This window comes from Cetorhinus maximus, chromosome 12 (assembly GCF_964194155.1).
Source record: "Cetorhinus maximus chromosome 12, sCetMax3.hap1.1, whole genome shotgun sequence".
NCBI classification, from domain to species: Eukaryota; Metazoa; Chordata; class Chondrichthyes; order Lamniformes; family Cetorhinidae; genus Cetorhinus; species Cetorhinus maximus.
Genome location: NC_135890.1, coordinates 78,293,510 through 78,306,442, shown reverse-complemented (window position 1 = coordinate 78,306,442; position 12,933 = coordinate 78,293,510). Strand labels below are relative to the sequence as shown.

The window sequence follows — 12,933 nt, the reverse complement described above, 5'->3', positions numbered from 1 at the left end:
CAGGTCTGGCAGCATCTGTGGAATGGAGCACAGTTAACATTTTGAGTCCGCATGACTCTTCAACAGAACTAAGGAAAAATAGAAAAGGGGTGAAATATAAGCTGGTTTAAGAGGGGTGGGGGGGTTGGGACAAGAGAGCTGGATAGAGGGCCAGTGATAGGTGGAGATAACCAAATCCGCCCTCACACCTTCTTCTCCCTCCCAGAAACATGATAGGGTCCCCCTTGTCCTCAATTATCACCTCACCAGCCTCTGCATTCAAAGGATCATCCTCCGCCATTTCTGCCAACTCCAGCATGATGCCACCACCAAACACATCTTCCCTTCACCCCCCCGGCGGCATTCCGTAGGGATCGTTCACTCCGTGACACCCTGGTCCACTCCTCCACCACCCCCTACACCTCAACCCCCTCCCATGGCACCTTCCCATGCAATGGCAGAAGATGCAACACCTGCCCCTTTACTTCCCCTCTCCTCACCGTCCAAGGGCCCAAACACTCCTTTCAAGTGAAGCAGCATTTCACTTGTACTTCCCTCAACTTCGTCTACTGCATTCGTTGCTCCCAATGCGGTTTCCTCTACATTGGAGAGACCAAACACAGACTGGATGACCGCTTTGCAGAACACCTTCGTTCTGTTCGCAAGCATTACCCAGACCTCCCTGTCGCTTGCCATTTCAACACTCCACCCTGCTCTCATGCCCACATGTCCGTCCTTGGCTTGCTGCAATGTTCCAGTGAAGCTCAACGCAAACTGGAGGAACAGCACATCATCTTCCGACTAGGCACTTTACAGCCTTCCGGACTGAATATTGAGTTCAACAATTTTAGATCATGAACTCTCTCCTCCATCCCCATCCCCTTTCTGATTTTTCCCCCTCCTTTTAGTTTTTTCCAATAATTTATATAGATTTTTCTTTTCCCACCTATTTCCATTATTTTTAAATGTATTTCCATCCATTGTTTTATCTCTACCTTTTAGCCTTTTTCGATTCCTTCACCCCACCCCACCCCTACTAGGGCTATCTGTACCTTGCTTGTCCTGCTTTCTACTCTTAATTAGCACATTCCTTTAGATAATATCACCACCTTCAACACCTCTTTGTCCTTTTGTCTGTGACATCTTTTGGTTATCTCCACCTATCACTGGCCCTCTATCCAGCTCTCTTGTCCCAACCCCCCCCTCTTAAACCACCTTATATTTCACCCCTTTTCTATTTTTCCTTAGTTCTGTTGAAGAGTCATGCGGACTCGAAATGTTAACTGTGCTCCTCTCCGCAGATGCTGCCAGACCTGCTGAGTTTTTCCATGTATTCTTGTTTTTGTTCTGGAATACTGTGTACAGTTTTGGTCTCCTTATTTGAAAAAGGATATAATTGCGTTAGAAGCAGTTCAGTGAAGGTTCACTTGAGTCATTCCTGGGGTGTAGAGAAACACAGAAACAGAAAATAGAAGAAGAGTAGGTCATTCGGCCCTTCGAGCCTGCTCTGCCATTCAACATGAACGTGGCTGATCCTCTATCCCAACATCATACTCCCGCTCTTTCCCCATATCCCTTAAGGCCTTTAGAGTCTAAAAATCTATCTATTTCCTTCTGAAATATATTCAGTGACTTGGCCTGTATAGCCCTCTGTGGTAGAGAATTCCACAGGTTCACCACCTTCTGAGTGATGACGTTTCTCCTCACCTCACTCCTAAATGGCCTATTCCGTATCGTGAGATTATGACCCCTTGTTCTAGACCCCCCAGCCAGAGGAAACATCATCCCTTCAGCCAGTCTGTCCAGCCCTGTCAGAATTTTATACGTTTCAATGAGATCCCCTCTCATTCTTCTAAACTCTAGTGAATACAGGCCTAGTTAGCCCAATCGCTCCTCATACTACAATCCTGCCATCCCAGGAATCAGTCTGATGAACTTTCGCTACACTCCTGCTATGGCAAGTATAGTCTTAGGTAAGGAGATCAAAAAAGCAAACAATACACCAGGTGTGGTCTCACCAAGGCCCTGTACAGCTGCTGTAAGACATCCTTGCTCCTGTACTCAAGTCCAATGAAGACCAACATAACATTTGCCTTCCGAACTCTTGCTGCACTTGCATGCTTGCTTTCAGTGATTGGTGTACAAGGACACCCAGGTTCCTTTGTACTTCAACATTTCCCAATCTATCATCATTTAAATAATACTCTGCCATTCTGTTTTTCCTACCAAAATGCATAACTTCACACTAATCCACGTTATACTGCATCTGCCATATATTTGCCCACTGACTCAACTTTTCTAAATCACCTTGAAGCCTCTTAACATCCTCCTCACCACTCACATTCCCACCTAGTTTTGTGTCATCAGCAAACTTGGAAATATTACATTTGGTTCTCTCACTGAAATCATTGATATGTATTGTGAGCAGCTGGGGCCCAAACACTGATCCCTGCGGTACCCCACCATTCTGAAAAAGACTCATTTATTCCTACTCTCTGTTTCCTGTCTGCTAATCAATTCTCAATCTATGCCAATATATTACCCCCAACCCCATGTGCTTTATTTTTGCACACTAACCTCTTATGTGGGACTTTATCAAAAGCTTTCTGAAAATCCAAATCCACCACATCCACTGGTTCTCTCTTATTTATCCTGCTAGTTACATTCTCAAAAATCTCCAGTAGGTTTGTCAAACATGATTTCCTTTTCATAAATCCATGTTGACTTTGTCTAATCCCATTGATATTTTCTAAGTGTCCTGTTATCACATCCTTTATAATAGATTCTAGCATTTTCCCTACTACTGATTTTAGGCAAACTGGTCTGTAATTCGCTGTTTTCTCCCTCCTTTTTAAATAGCAGGGTTACATTTGCCACCCTCCAATCTGCCAGGGCTGTTCCAGACTCTACAGAATTTTGGAAGATGACAACCAACGCATCCACTATTTCTCTGGCCACTGCCTTTAATATCTTGGGATATAGATTATCAGGCCCTGGGGATTTATTGGCTTTCAGTCCCACTAATTTCTCCAGGACTGTTTTTTCAGTTATACTAATTTCCTTCAATTCCTCCTTCTCACTAGACCCTTGGTTCCCTAGTATTTCTGGGAAGTTATTGTGTTTTCCTCTGTAAAAACAGAACTAAAGTAATTGTTTAATTGCTCTGCCATTTCCTTGTTCTCTATTATAAATTCTCCTGTTTCAGACTGTAAGGGACCTACATTTGTCTTCACTAATCTTTTTCTTCTTACATACTTATAGAAGCTTTTACAGTCCTCTTTTATGTTCCTTGCAAGTTTAGTCTCATACTCTATTTTTCCCTCTTAATCAATCTCTTGGTCCTTCTTTGCTGAATTCTAAACTGCTCCCAATCCTCAGGCTTACTACTTTTTCTAGCAGCTTTATATGATTCCTCTTTGGATCTGATACTATCCTTAATTTATATTAGCCATGGTTGGGCCATTTTTCCTGTTGTGTTTTTGTGCTAAAAAGGAATACATAACTGTTGCAATGCATACATTCGTTCCTTGAATATTAACCATTGCCTATCCACCAGCATGCCTTTTAATGAAGTCCCCCAATCTGTCCTAGCCAACTCACGCCTCATAGTTTCATAGTTTCCTTTGTTTAGATTTAGGACCCTAGTTTCGGATTGGACTACTTCACTTTCCATCCTAAGGAAGAATTCTATCATGTTATGGTCACTGTTCCCTAAAGGACCTTGTATAACAGGATTATTAATTAACCTCTTCTCATTGCACAAAACCAAATCTAGGATAGCCTGTTCCCTAGTTGTTCCTCGATGTACTGGTTTAAAAAACCATCTTGTACACACTCCAGGAATTCATCCGCCACAGAATTGTTGCTAATTTGGTTTGCCCAGTCTATATGTAGATTAAAGTCATCCATGATTACTGTAGTACCTTTGTTACATGCCTCTCTAATTTCCTGTTTAACACCGTTCCCTACCTTATCATTACTGTTTGGAGGCCTAGAGACAACTCCCACTAATGTTTTCCGCCCTTGTTGCTTCTTAGCTCCACCCAAACTGATTCTACATCTAGATTTTCTGAGCCAATATCGTCTCTCATTATTGCACTGATTTCATCTTTGATTAACAATGCCACATCACCTCCTTTTCCTTTTTACCTGTCCTTCCTAAATATCGAATACCCTTGGATATTCAGTTCCCAGGCTTGGTAGCCATTTCCCTGTAATTGCAATCATATTGCACCCGTTTACATCTACTTGCGTTGTTAATTCGTCTACCTTTATTGTGAATGCATTCAGATACAATGCCTTTAGACTTGTCTTTTTACACATTTATTTTGTCCAATGACCCTATTTGCTGCTAGCCCTTGTTTCCTCTGCTTTCCAATTTTGCTTTTTACTTTTCTGTCTTTCATTCCTATCTTTGTTTCCCTCTATTGTGTCTCCCTGCTCAGGTTCCCATCCCCCACAGTAACTAGCGAATACCCCTGTGAGGATGTTGGTCCCAGTCCTGCTGGGGTGCAACCCGTCCTGCTTGTACAGGTCCCATCTTCCCCAGAATCAGTCCCAATGCCTCATGAATCTAAATCCCTCCCTCCTGCACCATCTCTCCAGCCATGCATTCATCCGGTCTATTCTCCTATTCCTGATCTCACCAGCACATGGCACTGGGAGTAATCCTGAGATTAATACTTTTGAGGTCCTGCTTTTTAATTTATTTCCTAGTTCCCTATATTCTGCTTGCAGGACCTCATCCCTCTTTTTACCTATGTCATTGGCACTGCTGTGAACCACAACCTCTGGCTGTTCACCCTCCCCCTTCAGAATGTCCTGCAGCCACTTAGTGACCACCTTGACCCTGATGCCAGGGAGGCAACATACCATCCTGGTGTTATGCCCGTGGCTGCAGAAAAGTCTATCTGCTCCCCTTATGATAGAATCCCCTATCACTATTTCTCTCCCCACTCTCTTTTCTCCCCCTCCTGTGCAACTGAGCCACTCGTGGTGCCATGGACTTGGCTCTTATCACATTCCCTTGAGAAACCATCTCCCCCAGTAGCATCCAAAGTTAAAGATCTGTTAGAGAGGGAGATGGACCCAGGGGACTCCTACACTACCTGCTTAGTGCCTTTACTCTGTCTGGCGGCCACCCATTCCCTTTCTGCCTGTGCACTCTTTAGCTGCGGTGTGGCCACCTCACTGTACATGCCATCCACAAAGATTTCAGCCCTGCGGATTCTCCACAGTGACTCCAGCTGCAGCTCCAGATCCGAAACGTGGATTTCAAGCAGCTGCAGCTGGAGACACATCCTGCACACATGGTCACCATGACACTAGAAGTGTCCCTGACTTCCCACATTGCAAGGAGGAGCATTCGACATGACCGAGCTGCCCTGCCATGACTTACCTTTAAATTACTGCCTTTACTTTTACTTCCTCTAATTTAGAGAATATTAAGGAAAGTAGAAATACTCACCAAGTCCTACTTGCCAAGGCCACTGCTCTTCTTTCTGAGGAAAGGTAGAAAAGGAAAGGAGCACCTCCTTTCCTCTTCACTGAACTCCTTCGCTCAGCAAACTGCATATGAAGCACTCCACCACCTGGAAGTTCCCTTTCAAGATACACACCATCCTGACTTTGAAATATATGTTTCTTCATTGTTGCTGGGTCAAAATCCTGGATCTCCCTTCCTAACAGCACTGTGGATGTACCTACACCACATAGACTGCAGCGGTTCAAGAAGGCAGCTCACCCCCACCTTTTCAAGGGCAATTAGGGATGGGCAATAAACGCTGGCTTAGCCAGTGATGCCCACATCCTATGAATGAATTAAAAAAAAGGTTACTATTCACTTTACAATGTAACACAATGAACCTGAAAACAATCTATGTCCCACACACAATGTTCTCTCAGTGTCCACAGCTCTCTCCCAGAGTGTTCAATCTGACAGAGTAATTACTGACTGCTGGGTACTTCCAGTTTTCGATGGACCCGTGATGTCATCCAGTCACTCTCAGTGCAAGCTAAAAATCTACAGCTGCCCATCACTTGCAATGGTGTCACCCTCACCCGTCCATTCTTAGTGAGCAAAATATCACTTATCCTTACAGCTCAAATTATAAAAATAGCCAATGTTGTGGACTTGTCAAATTTAGGTTCGGGGAAAATGGTTGTGCACTTGTAAGATCTCACCACTGAGGATGGTGTGTGTGGGCTCCTCAATCTTCACCATTCACAGGGTAGTTGACCAAGACTCCAGGAATGCCAGAGGGAGAAAGGTAGAAAAGGAAGTAGGCCATTCAGCCCTTTGAACCTGTTCCCTCATATTATCTCACTCCATTGGTTTGTGTGGGAAATGCTGTGGAACACAAGCAGTTTTGTTTGTACAATACTTTAAGTGGTTTTGTAAATAACTCTTACCTGTTTTAGGCCAAATGAAGGTTTATAAATCAATAGTCAATCTCTAATTAATGGTTTATGTTTGGGAGAAAAAAGCAGCTCATAATTTTTACACCAAATCTCTTGATTTTATATTTCTGTCTTGATTTGATTTGGTGGGATTAGCACTATATTTCGACAAAATAAATAAAAATAAACGAAATTCCATGTTCTTTGTTTCCAAATTGAATTTTCTATAGGCAGCGCCCTCTGCTGCCCGGAGGAGCCCAGAGACAGCGGGCTCAGCGTCCTCTGCTGCCCGGAGGAGCTCAGAGACGGCGGGCTCAGCGCCCTCTGCTGCCCGGAGGAGCCCAGAAACGGCGGGCTCAGCGCCCTCTGCTCCCCGGAGGAGCCCAGAAACGGCGGGCTCAGCGCCCTCTGCTGCCCGGAGGACTATCCTGGCGGCGGTTCGATGAGCTGCATTATGTCGGTGGGGAATATGGAATTGGTTCAGGGGATGAAGTGTGAAGCTGTGGCAAAGTGAATTAATTATTCGCTGGGAATGTCGACTCGTTTGCTGAAGGATCGGCAGCAGGTAGGGAGGCGGTGGGAGAGAGTGTGGGAAATGACCTGGGCCAGTGACCTCACTCAGTTCTGCTGAAGGGTCATGTGCACTCGAAACGTCAACTCTTTTCTTCTCCGCCGATGCTGCCAGACCTGCTGAGTTTTTCCAGGTAATTCTGTTTTTGTTTTGGATTTCCAGCATCCGCAGTAGTTTTTTTGTTTTTAGCTTCCCCTCCACCTGCCCCACAGGATGACCCCAGGAACCTGGGGGAGGAGAGGGGAGGGACTCGCTATTACTCTGAGGCCAATTCAGGTGGTGAAGGAGTCCACTGAGGGCTCAGGGTCAGTTTGTGAGGGGGTGCCAGGGACTGACCCGGGTGTACATTGCCAGTCAGAGTGGCACCCTGAGAGAGTGCCGCTCAGCCATCGCCACACAGGTTCCGGGGAGAGTGGTCGCCCACACTTGCCCTCCTGCCACCTCGGGCATAAGAGCAGGAGGGGGTCAGGCTTCCAGACATTATTGAGAGCCCACCTGAGCTCAAGGAAGGCAATAGCTGGAGACACAAGTACAATTTTCCAATATTGGGTCTATTGGCGATAAGGAGCAACACCCTTCCAGGGAAGACAGAGCTCTTGTGATCAGGAGCGCAGTGGAGAGGAACGAGGGGCAAGAAGGAAATGGAGGCCATACCTTCCCCATAGGAGCTACCTGGAGGTATTGGAGAACTAGTGCTGCAGGAGACGGTGATTCTCCAGGCAAATGGTCACAGAGATTTGTGCCCTTGTTGACAGAGACTCACACCTCACGGCACTGCCATCTACACCCTGCCAGTTGTCATCAAATCCACTGTGGCTTTGAACTTCTTTGCCTCTGTGTCCTTCCAAGGATCAGCTGTGGACATCTCACAATGGCTGTCGTGAAAATATAATAATTTTCAAAATATTATCGTGATTTATTGTAAAGATAGGTTAATAGTGGGATTTGGATTAGTTTCTCTGTGTGAGGTTGTGTAGTGTGGGGGTTTTAATTGAATTGCGGACAGCTAGTCTGGAGCTTTTGAAATATCAAAAGAGAAGCTAGGTTTGAAATGATAAATACATAAACATGGCTGAAGTTTTAGGATGTGAAGTGTGAGGAACATTTGCATTTTTAGATAAACCAGAGTAGTTTGAATTTCAAAGTGATGATGAGATGTTACACCTAGCCATAAAACGTTAAGACAAACAGTGTGTCTATTTTTCCCAAAGATTACTGATAATATGAGTACTACGAAAGATTGTTTTTTGGAAAAAGTAAAATTGCAAAGACACATTGGAACAATGGAATTTACATTAAAAAGGGAGAAACATGTATAAAGGAGATGAGGTTATGTGTAAGGGAGAAGGCATTCTAAGGTCTAACACAAGTGTGAAAAGCCTCCAGCCTCTGTGCACCAAGCTGCTGTCCAGAGGAACCGAAACTAAGAAAACTCATTGTAAATATCATTGTCCAGGGTATTGTGTGCTTTGCCTGGGTCTGTTTAAATCTATTTTGTTTTACTGTTGCCTTAATGGAGGTGTAACTGGAAGCTAGATTAATTAGGAGATTTAGGAGTTATAGTAGTAATTTGTAGACCTATGTATGTGCTTAAAATCTTTTCTTCTATTAATAACTGTTTAATTTAGTTTTGTAAAATATCTCTAGGCCTCGGTGGACTTATTACTACTGAATTCAAGGCATGCATCTCAAAATAAAATACAAATTGCAAAACAGTTGTGGCAGCTCTTTCAAGTTTCCCTCTGGGATTTGAGCAGCTCGGCATTTACCATCCGCTGTGCCTTAACACTGACTGCACACCACTGCAACTTGCAGGTAGCTGATGCCTTATTTGTAAGAGCTGGACAATACGTTCAATTCAGACAGAGGTGGCCTCGTAGGGGCAGAGGGCATTAGGTTTTTGCTGGATTGCCACAGGTGCAGGGCAACACCAATTGAACTCATGTGGCCATCAAGGCACCCAGTGATCATCCAGTGAGACCCATCAACTGGAAGGGCTTCCACTTCCTCAAAGTTCACTGGTCTACGACCACACCAAGAGTATGTGTGTGTTCGCTTCCCTGGCAGCTGCCACAACTCCTTCATGCTCTAGCAGCCCAGGATGCCGCAGCTTTTCATTCCATCTCCCAAACCATTTGTATGAATTCTAGGGGCCAAAGTCATCCCTTGAAAAGGTGGCTGCTCGTCGCTCTACGAGACCCCAAGATGGAACTGCAGTGGTGCTACAATCTAAGCCATCTGCTCTCAAGGACCACCATCAAGCAGGCTATCGGGCTTGTGAAGATGCGGTTCCAGTACCTGGGCCGGTCTGGTGCCCTGAAATACGTGAGTCTTGTGCATTGTGGTGGTCTGCTGCACTCTCCATAACACAGCCCTTCAGAGAGCAGTGGACAGTGAGGCTCTGGAACGACACAGCTCATCGGAGGAGGAGAAAGATGCAGAACACAGAGGTTCTCTGGCTGCACAGGGAGGAAGCTGGGCTTGGCACAGGACTTGGCTGTCTCATCAAAACGTCCACCAACAGCAGGGATCATATGATTAGGGCATGTTTTAGCTGAGCCCTCTTAACCCTAGAGGATGGCATGATCTGGAACTCGCTTTGAGCTGCCTGGGAGAGCACTTCCATTGTAGAAGCAGCCTGGAATAGATCCTCTCTTACTGCCAATGAATGATCTACGTCTGTCCACAGGTTTCATTGTCCCTCTTGCAGGACCCTTGCTTCCTTTCATCACCTTTTCACTCTTTTCCTATTTCACTATGAAAGAATGGAAGCTTACACATATGGCCTCAGATATCAATATTTACATTATGTTGGAAAATATGAGAAGTGCACATTTACATTGAGAATAGTAAGGTAAAGTGTTCATTTGCATTTGTTGAATAAACCTTTTAAGACTGCGGGTAAAACCTTGCCCCTAGCTAGAAAAAGCCAAACAATGTGTTTATTTTTTCAGCTTACTAATAAAATTGGTGAACCCCCCCTTATGAAAGGGGTTTTATTGTTAGAAGAGCTGAAGTTCAAAAGACCCAATGATATAGTGGAAAATTTACATTCAAAGGGAAAGCTAGGTATATAAAGAAAGGAGTTTGTGTGTGTAAGGTAGAGGCAGTTAAGGCCTGTATGCCTCCAACCAACTTGCAAAGGAACCTCATTTGGAATTCGTAAGGTCAAATGTGCTTTGCCTGGTGTCTATTTAAATCTATGGGTTACTGTTGCCTTAGTGGTGATTTACCTGGGGTAATTAATTTGGGGATTTGTTAAAAAGTTATAGTAGTAATTTGTAGCTATATGTATGTGTTTAATTTGTTGTTAAATTAGTAAATGTTTAATTTAGTTTTATATAAAAACCATGAGACTCGGTGGTCTTATTCCTACTGAATCCAAAGTCTGCATCTCGAAATTACAAATTGCAAAAAATGGATTGTGGCAGTTGTTTCAAGTTTCCCTCTGGGATTTGAACAACTCGGCCTTTACCATCGGCTGTGTCATAATAGCCCAGTTGGGTAGATGGCCCCTCAGTCAGAGGGATGGATGAGACTGATGATGATGATGATGATGTCCTGTGAGGGGTGGCATCCTCATCCTGTTTGGTCATGGCCTTAGCCCTTGGTTGGCGCTCTGGATGGTTGGAGGGGAGCACCAGCTGAGGCACACCTGGGATCCCCTCCACATATCTCTGTGTATCATTGCCATTGATCAGTGAATGTGACAGAGTGTGGCATGCATCCTGTGCATGTCAGTGCACTGCTCCTGCATCCATTCTGAGTGCTGCCACACATGGCTCTCCATGAGATTGGCCACTCATTTAATAGAGGAGCTCATGTCCCTCAAGCCCTCAGCCACTGTGCTGCACATGTGCTGAATGGACTCCTCCAATCTGCACTCCCTTAGGGAACTCCCAATATGTGGGAACACATCTGTTGCTGCTGGCCTAAGGTAGAGCTTCCTTTGTTGTGATTCCCAAGGCCTAGCTGAGCAGGGCTGTGTCTGTCCTCCCTCCCCCCAGGGTGACAGCCCACAGCTGCCTCTGCCTCTTTCACCTCTTCCTGCTCAATAATGCCATGTTCATCACCCAGTGCCACGCCATTTAATTGGGTGTGAGGCCCCAACAAGGTGAATGTCGGTGGCGGTGGAGGGCCGTGTGTGTAAGATGTCATGGTGTTTACACGGTAACTTTCCTTGTAGTGTTGCAGGATTCTGTCCTTCCCCCTTCATGTCCGAATCAGTAGGAGACACAAGAAGAGATGATGAGAACTAGCCTTGGAGAGCAAAAACCCCTGCATTACCGAGGCTTCCCAATACAGCTGAGTCTTTGGCATGCTGTCAGTGGGGTGAAGCCTACAGATTGCAGTATCTATTCACTCTCTCCACCAGGAATGCCTATCTCACCTTCCCTGACCTGCCCCTGAGCTGCTACCCTGGCATTCTCCATTACTCCCTCCTCTGCGGCAGGGACGATGTGCAGACAGGGGACCCTCCCCCCATCCTGTCTGTGTCCTTTCTTGTGCGTTATGTGCTCCCTCTTAAAGGGATAAGAGAGGGAGAGATCAGACACCTCAATGGCCAATCCCAATGGCTCATTCACACAGGAAGCTTAATGTATTGGTGCTGGTAAGTCCTCAGCAGCACTATGGCTCTGAGTCTTGCTGAAGACTCAGTAAGTACTCTGGGCACACATTCCTGTCATGTTTAGGAGCAGAGTAACCCCCTCAGACTCCTCTGCTGGGCGTTGCATACCCAGAGGCCTGTCATGAGGGTCCAACATTGCTTTGACCTAGCCACAGTGAATAAGGTCATTGAAGCTTATCTGACACTGGATCCAGTTCCTCCTGAGCACACCAAGTCTGCTAATGTTCCCAGCCACCTCAATCCATGCATGCCTGCTTGGTTTGGGAAAATGCCACCCTCCAGAAAGAGGACCTCCTCTCCCTCACTGCCACAAGGAGGACCTCAAGGTCAGTGACAATGAAGCAAGAAGTCAGCCCTGCTCCCGGTCCCGGCCCCACTTCTGGTCCTGGCCCTGCTCCTGGTCCCAGTCCTGGCCCCCCGCCTCCCGGTCCCCTTGGCCCCCGGCCCCCCCCGCCCCCCACCCCGCCTGGCCCCCCCCACCCCCCCTGGCCCCCCCCCCCACCCCCCTGGTCCCCCTGGCCCCCGCCCCCCGGTCACCTTGGCCCCCGCCCCCCACCCCCCCTTGTCCCCCCTGCCCCCCACCCTCCCTTGTCCCCCCTGCCCCCCCGGTCCCCCTGGCCCCCGCTCCCCCTGGCCCCCGCTCCCCCTGGCCCCCGCCCCCCCTGGCCCCTGGCCCCCGCCCCCCGGTACCCTCGGCCCCCCTGGCCCCTGCGCCCCCTGGCCCCCCCGCCCCCCAGTCCCCCTGGCCCCCCCCGCTCCCCCTGGTCCCCCTGGCCCCCGCGGTCCCTGGCCCCCCGGGCCCCCAGCCCCCTGTCTTTCCTCTCCTGTCACTGCTGCTTCAATTCACTGAATAAAAGGGCAGTCAGAATAATGACCGCTATGATAAAAGCAAAATACTGCCGATACTGGAAATCTGAGCTGAAGAAGAGTCATACATACGGCCTTGAAACGTTAATTCTGTTTCTCTCTCCACAGATGCTGCCAGACCTGAGTTTTTCCAGCATTTTCTGTTTTTATTAATTATTATTTATAAAATATATTAATGACTGCTATGGTCTGTTTAAATTGGGTCCACACTTACACAATCCCCCCTTCCCGCAATTGCTAATTGGCTGCCCAACTTGCCCCCCTGGCCAATTTGCAACCCTCTCCATGAAAATCAGGGGTGGCTGTGAATGTGTCCCCTCCAGCCTGGGGCAGCGTCTGGACCCAGAAACATTCCCGACTTTGGTGTCCTGACCAAGGGTTACCATGGGAACCGGTCCTGCTGCACACTCTGACTCCATTTTCTGAGCCTGCATCTGAAAGGCTGCATGTAGTGTCCACACAAGTTCCAGCTGGAATAGAGGTGATT

General features: G+C 46.8%; 1 protein-coding gene across 1 annotated transcript in view; it reads left to right on the top strand.

Annotated features, from left to right (window-relative positions):
- The first annotated feature begins 4,308 nt into the window (after positions 1 to 4,308).
- LOC144687610 (solute carrier family 2, facilitated glucose transporter member 11-like) overlaps positions 4,309 to 12,933 on the top strand; it is a 74,719-nt gene continuing 66,094 nt past the window's right edge. Inside the window, exon 1 of the mRNA XM_078553957.1 lies at positions 4,309 to 6,966. The gene's annotated coding sequence lies outside the window, so the exon portion shown is untranslated. The remainder of the gene's footprint in view (positions 6,967 to 12,933) is intronic.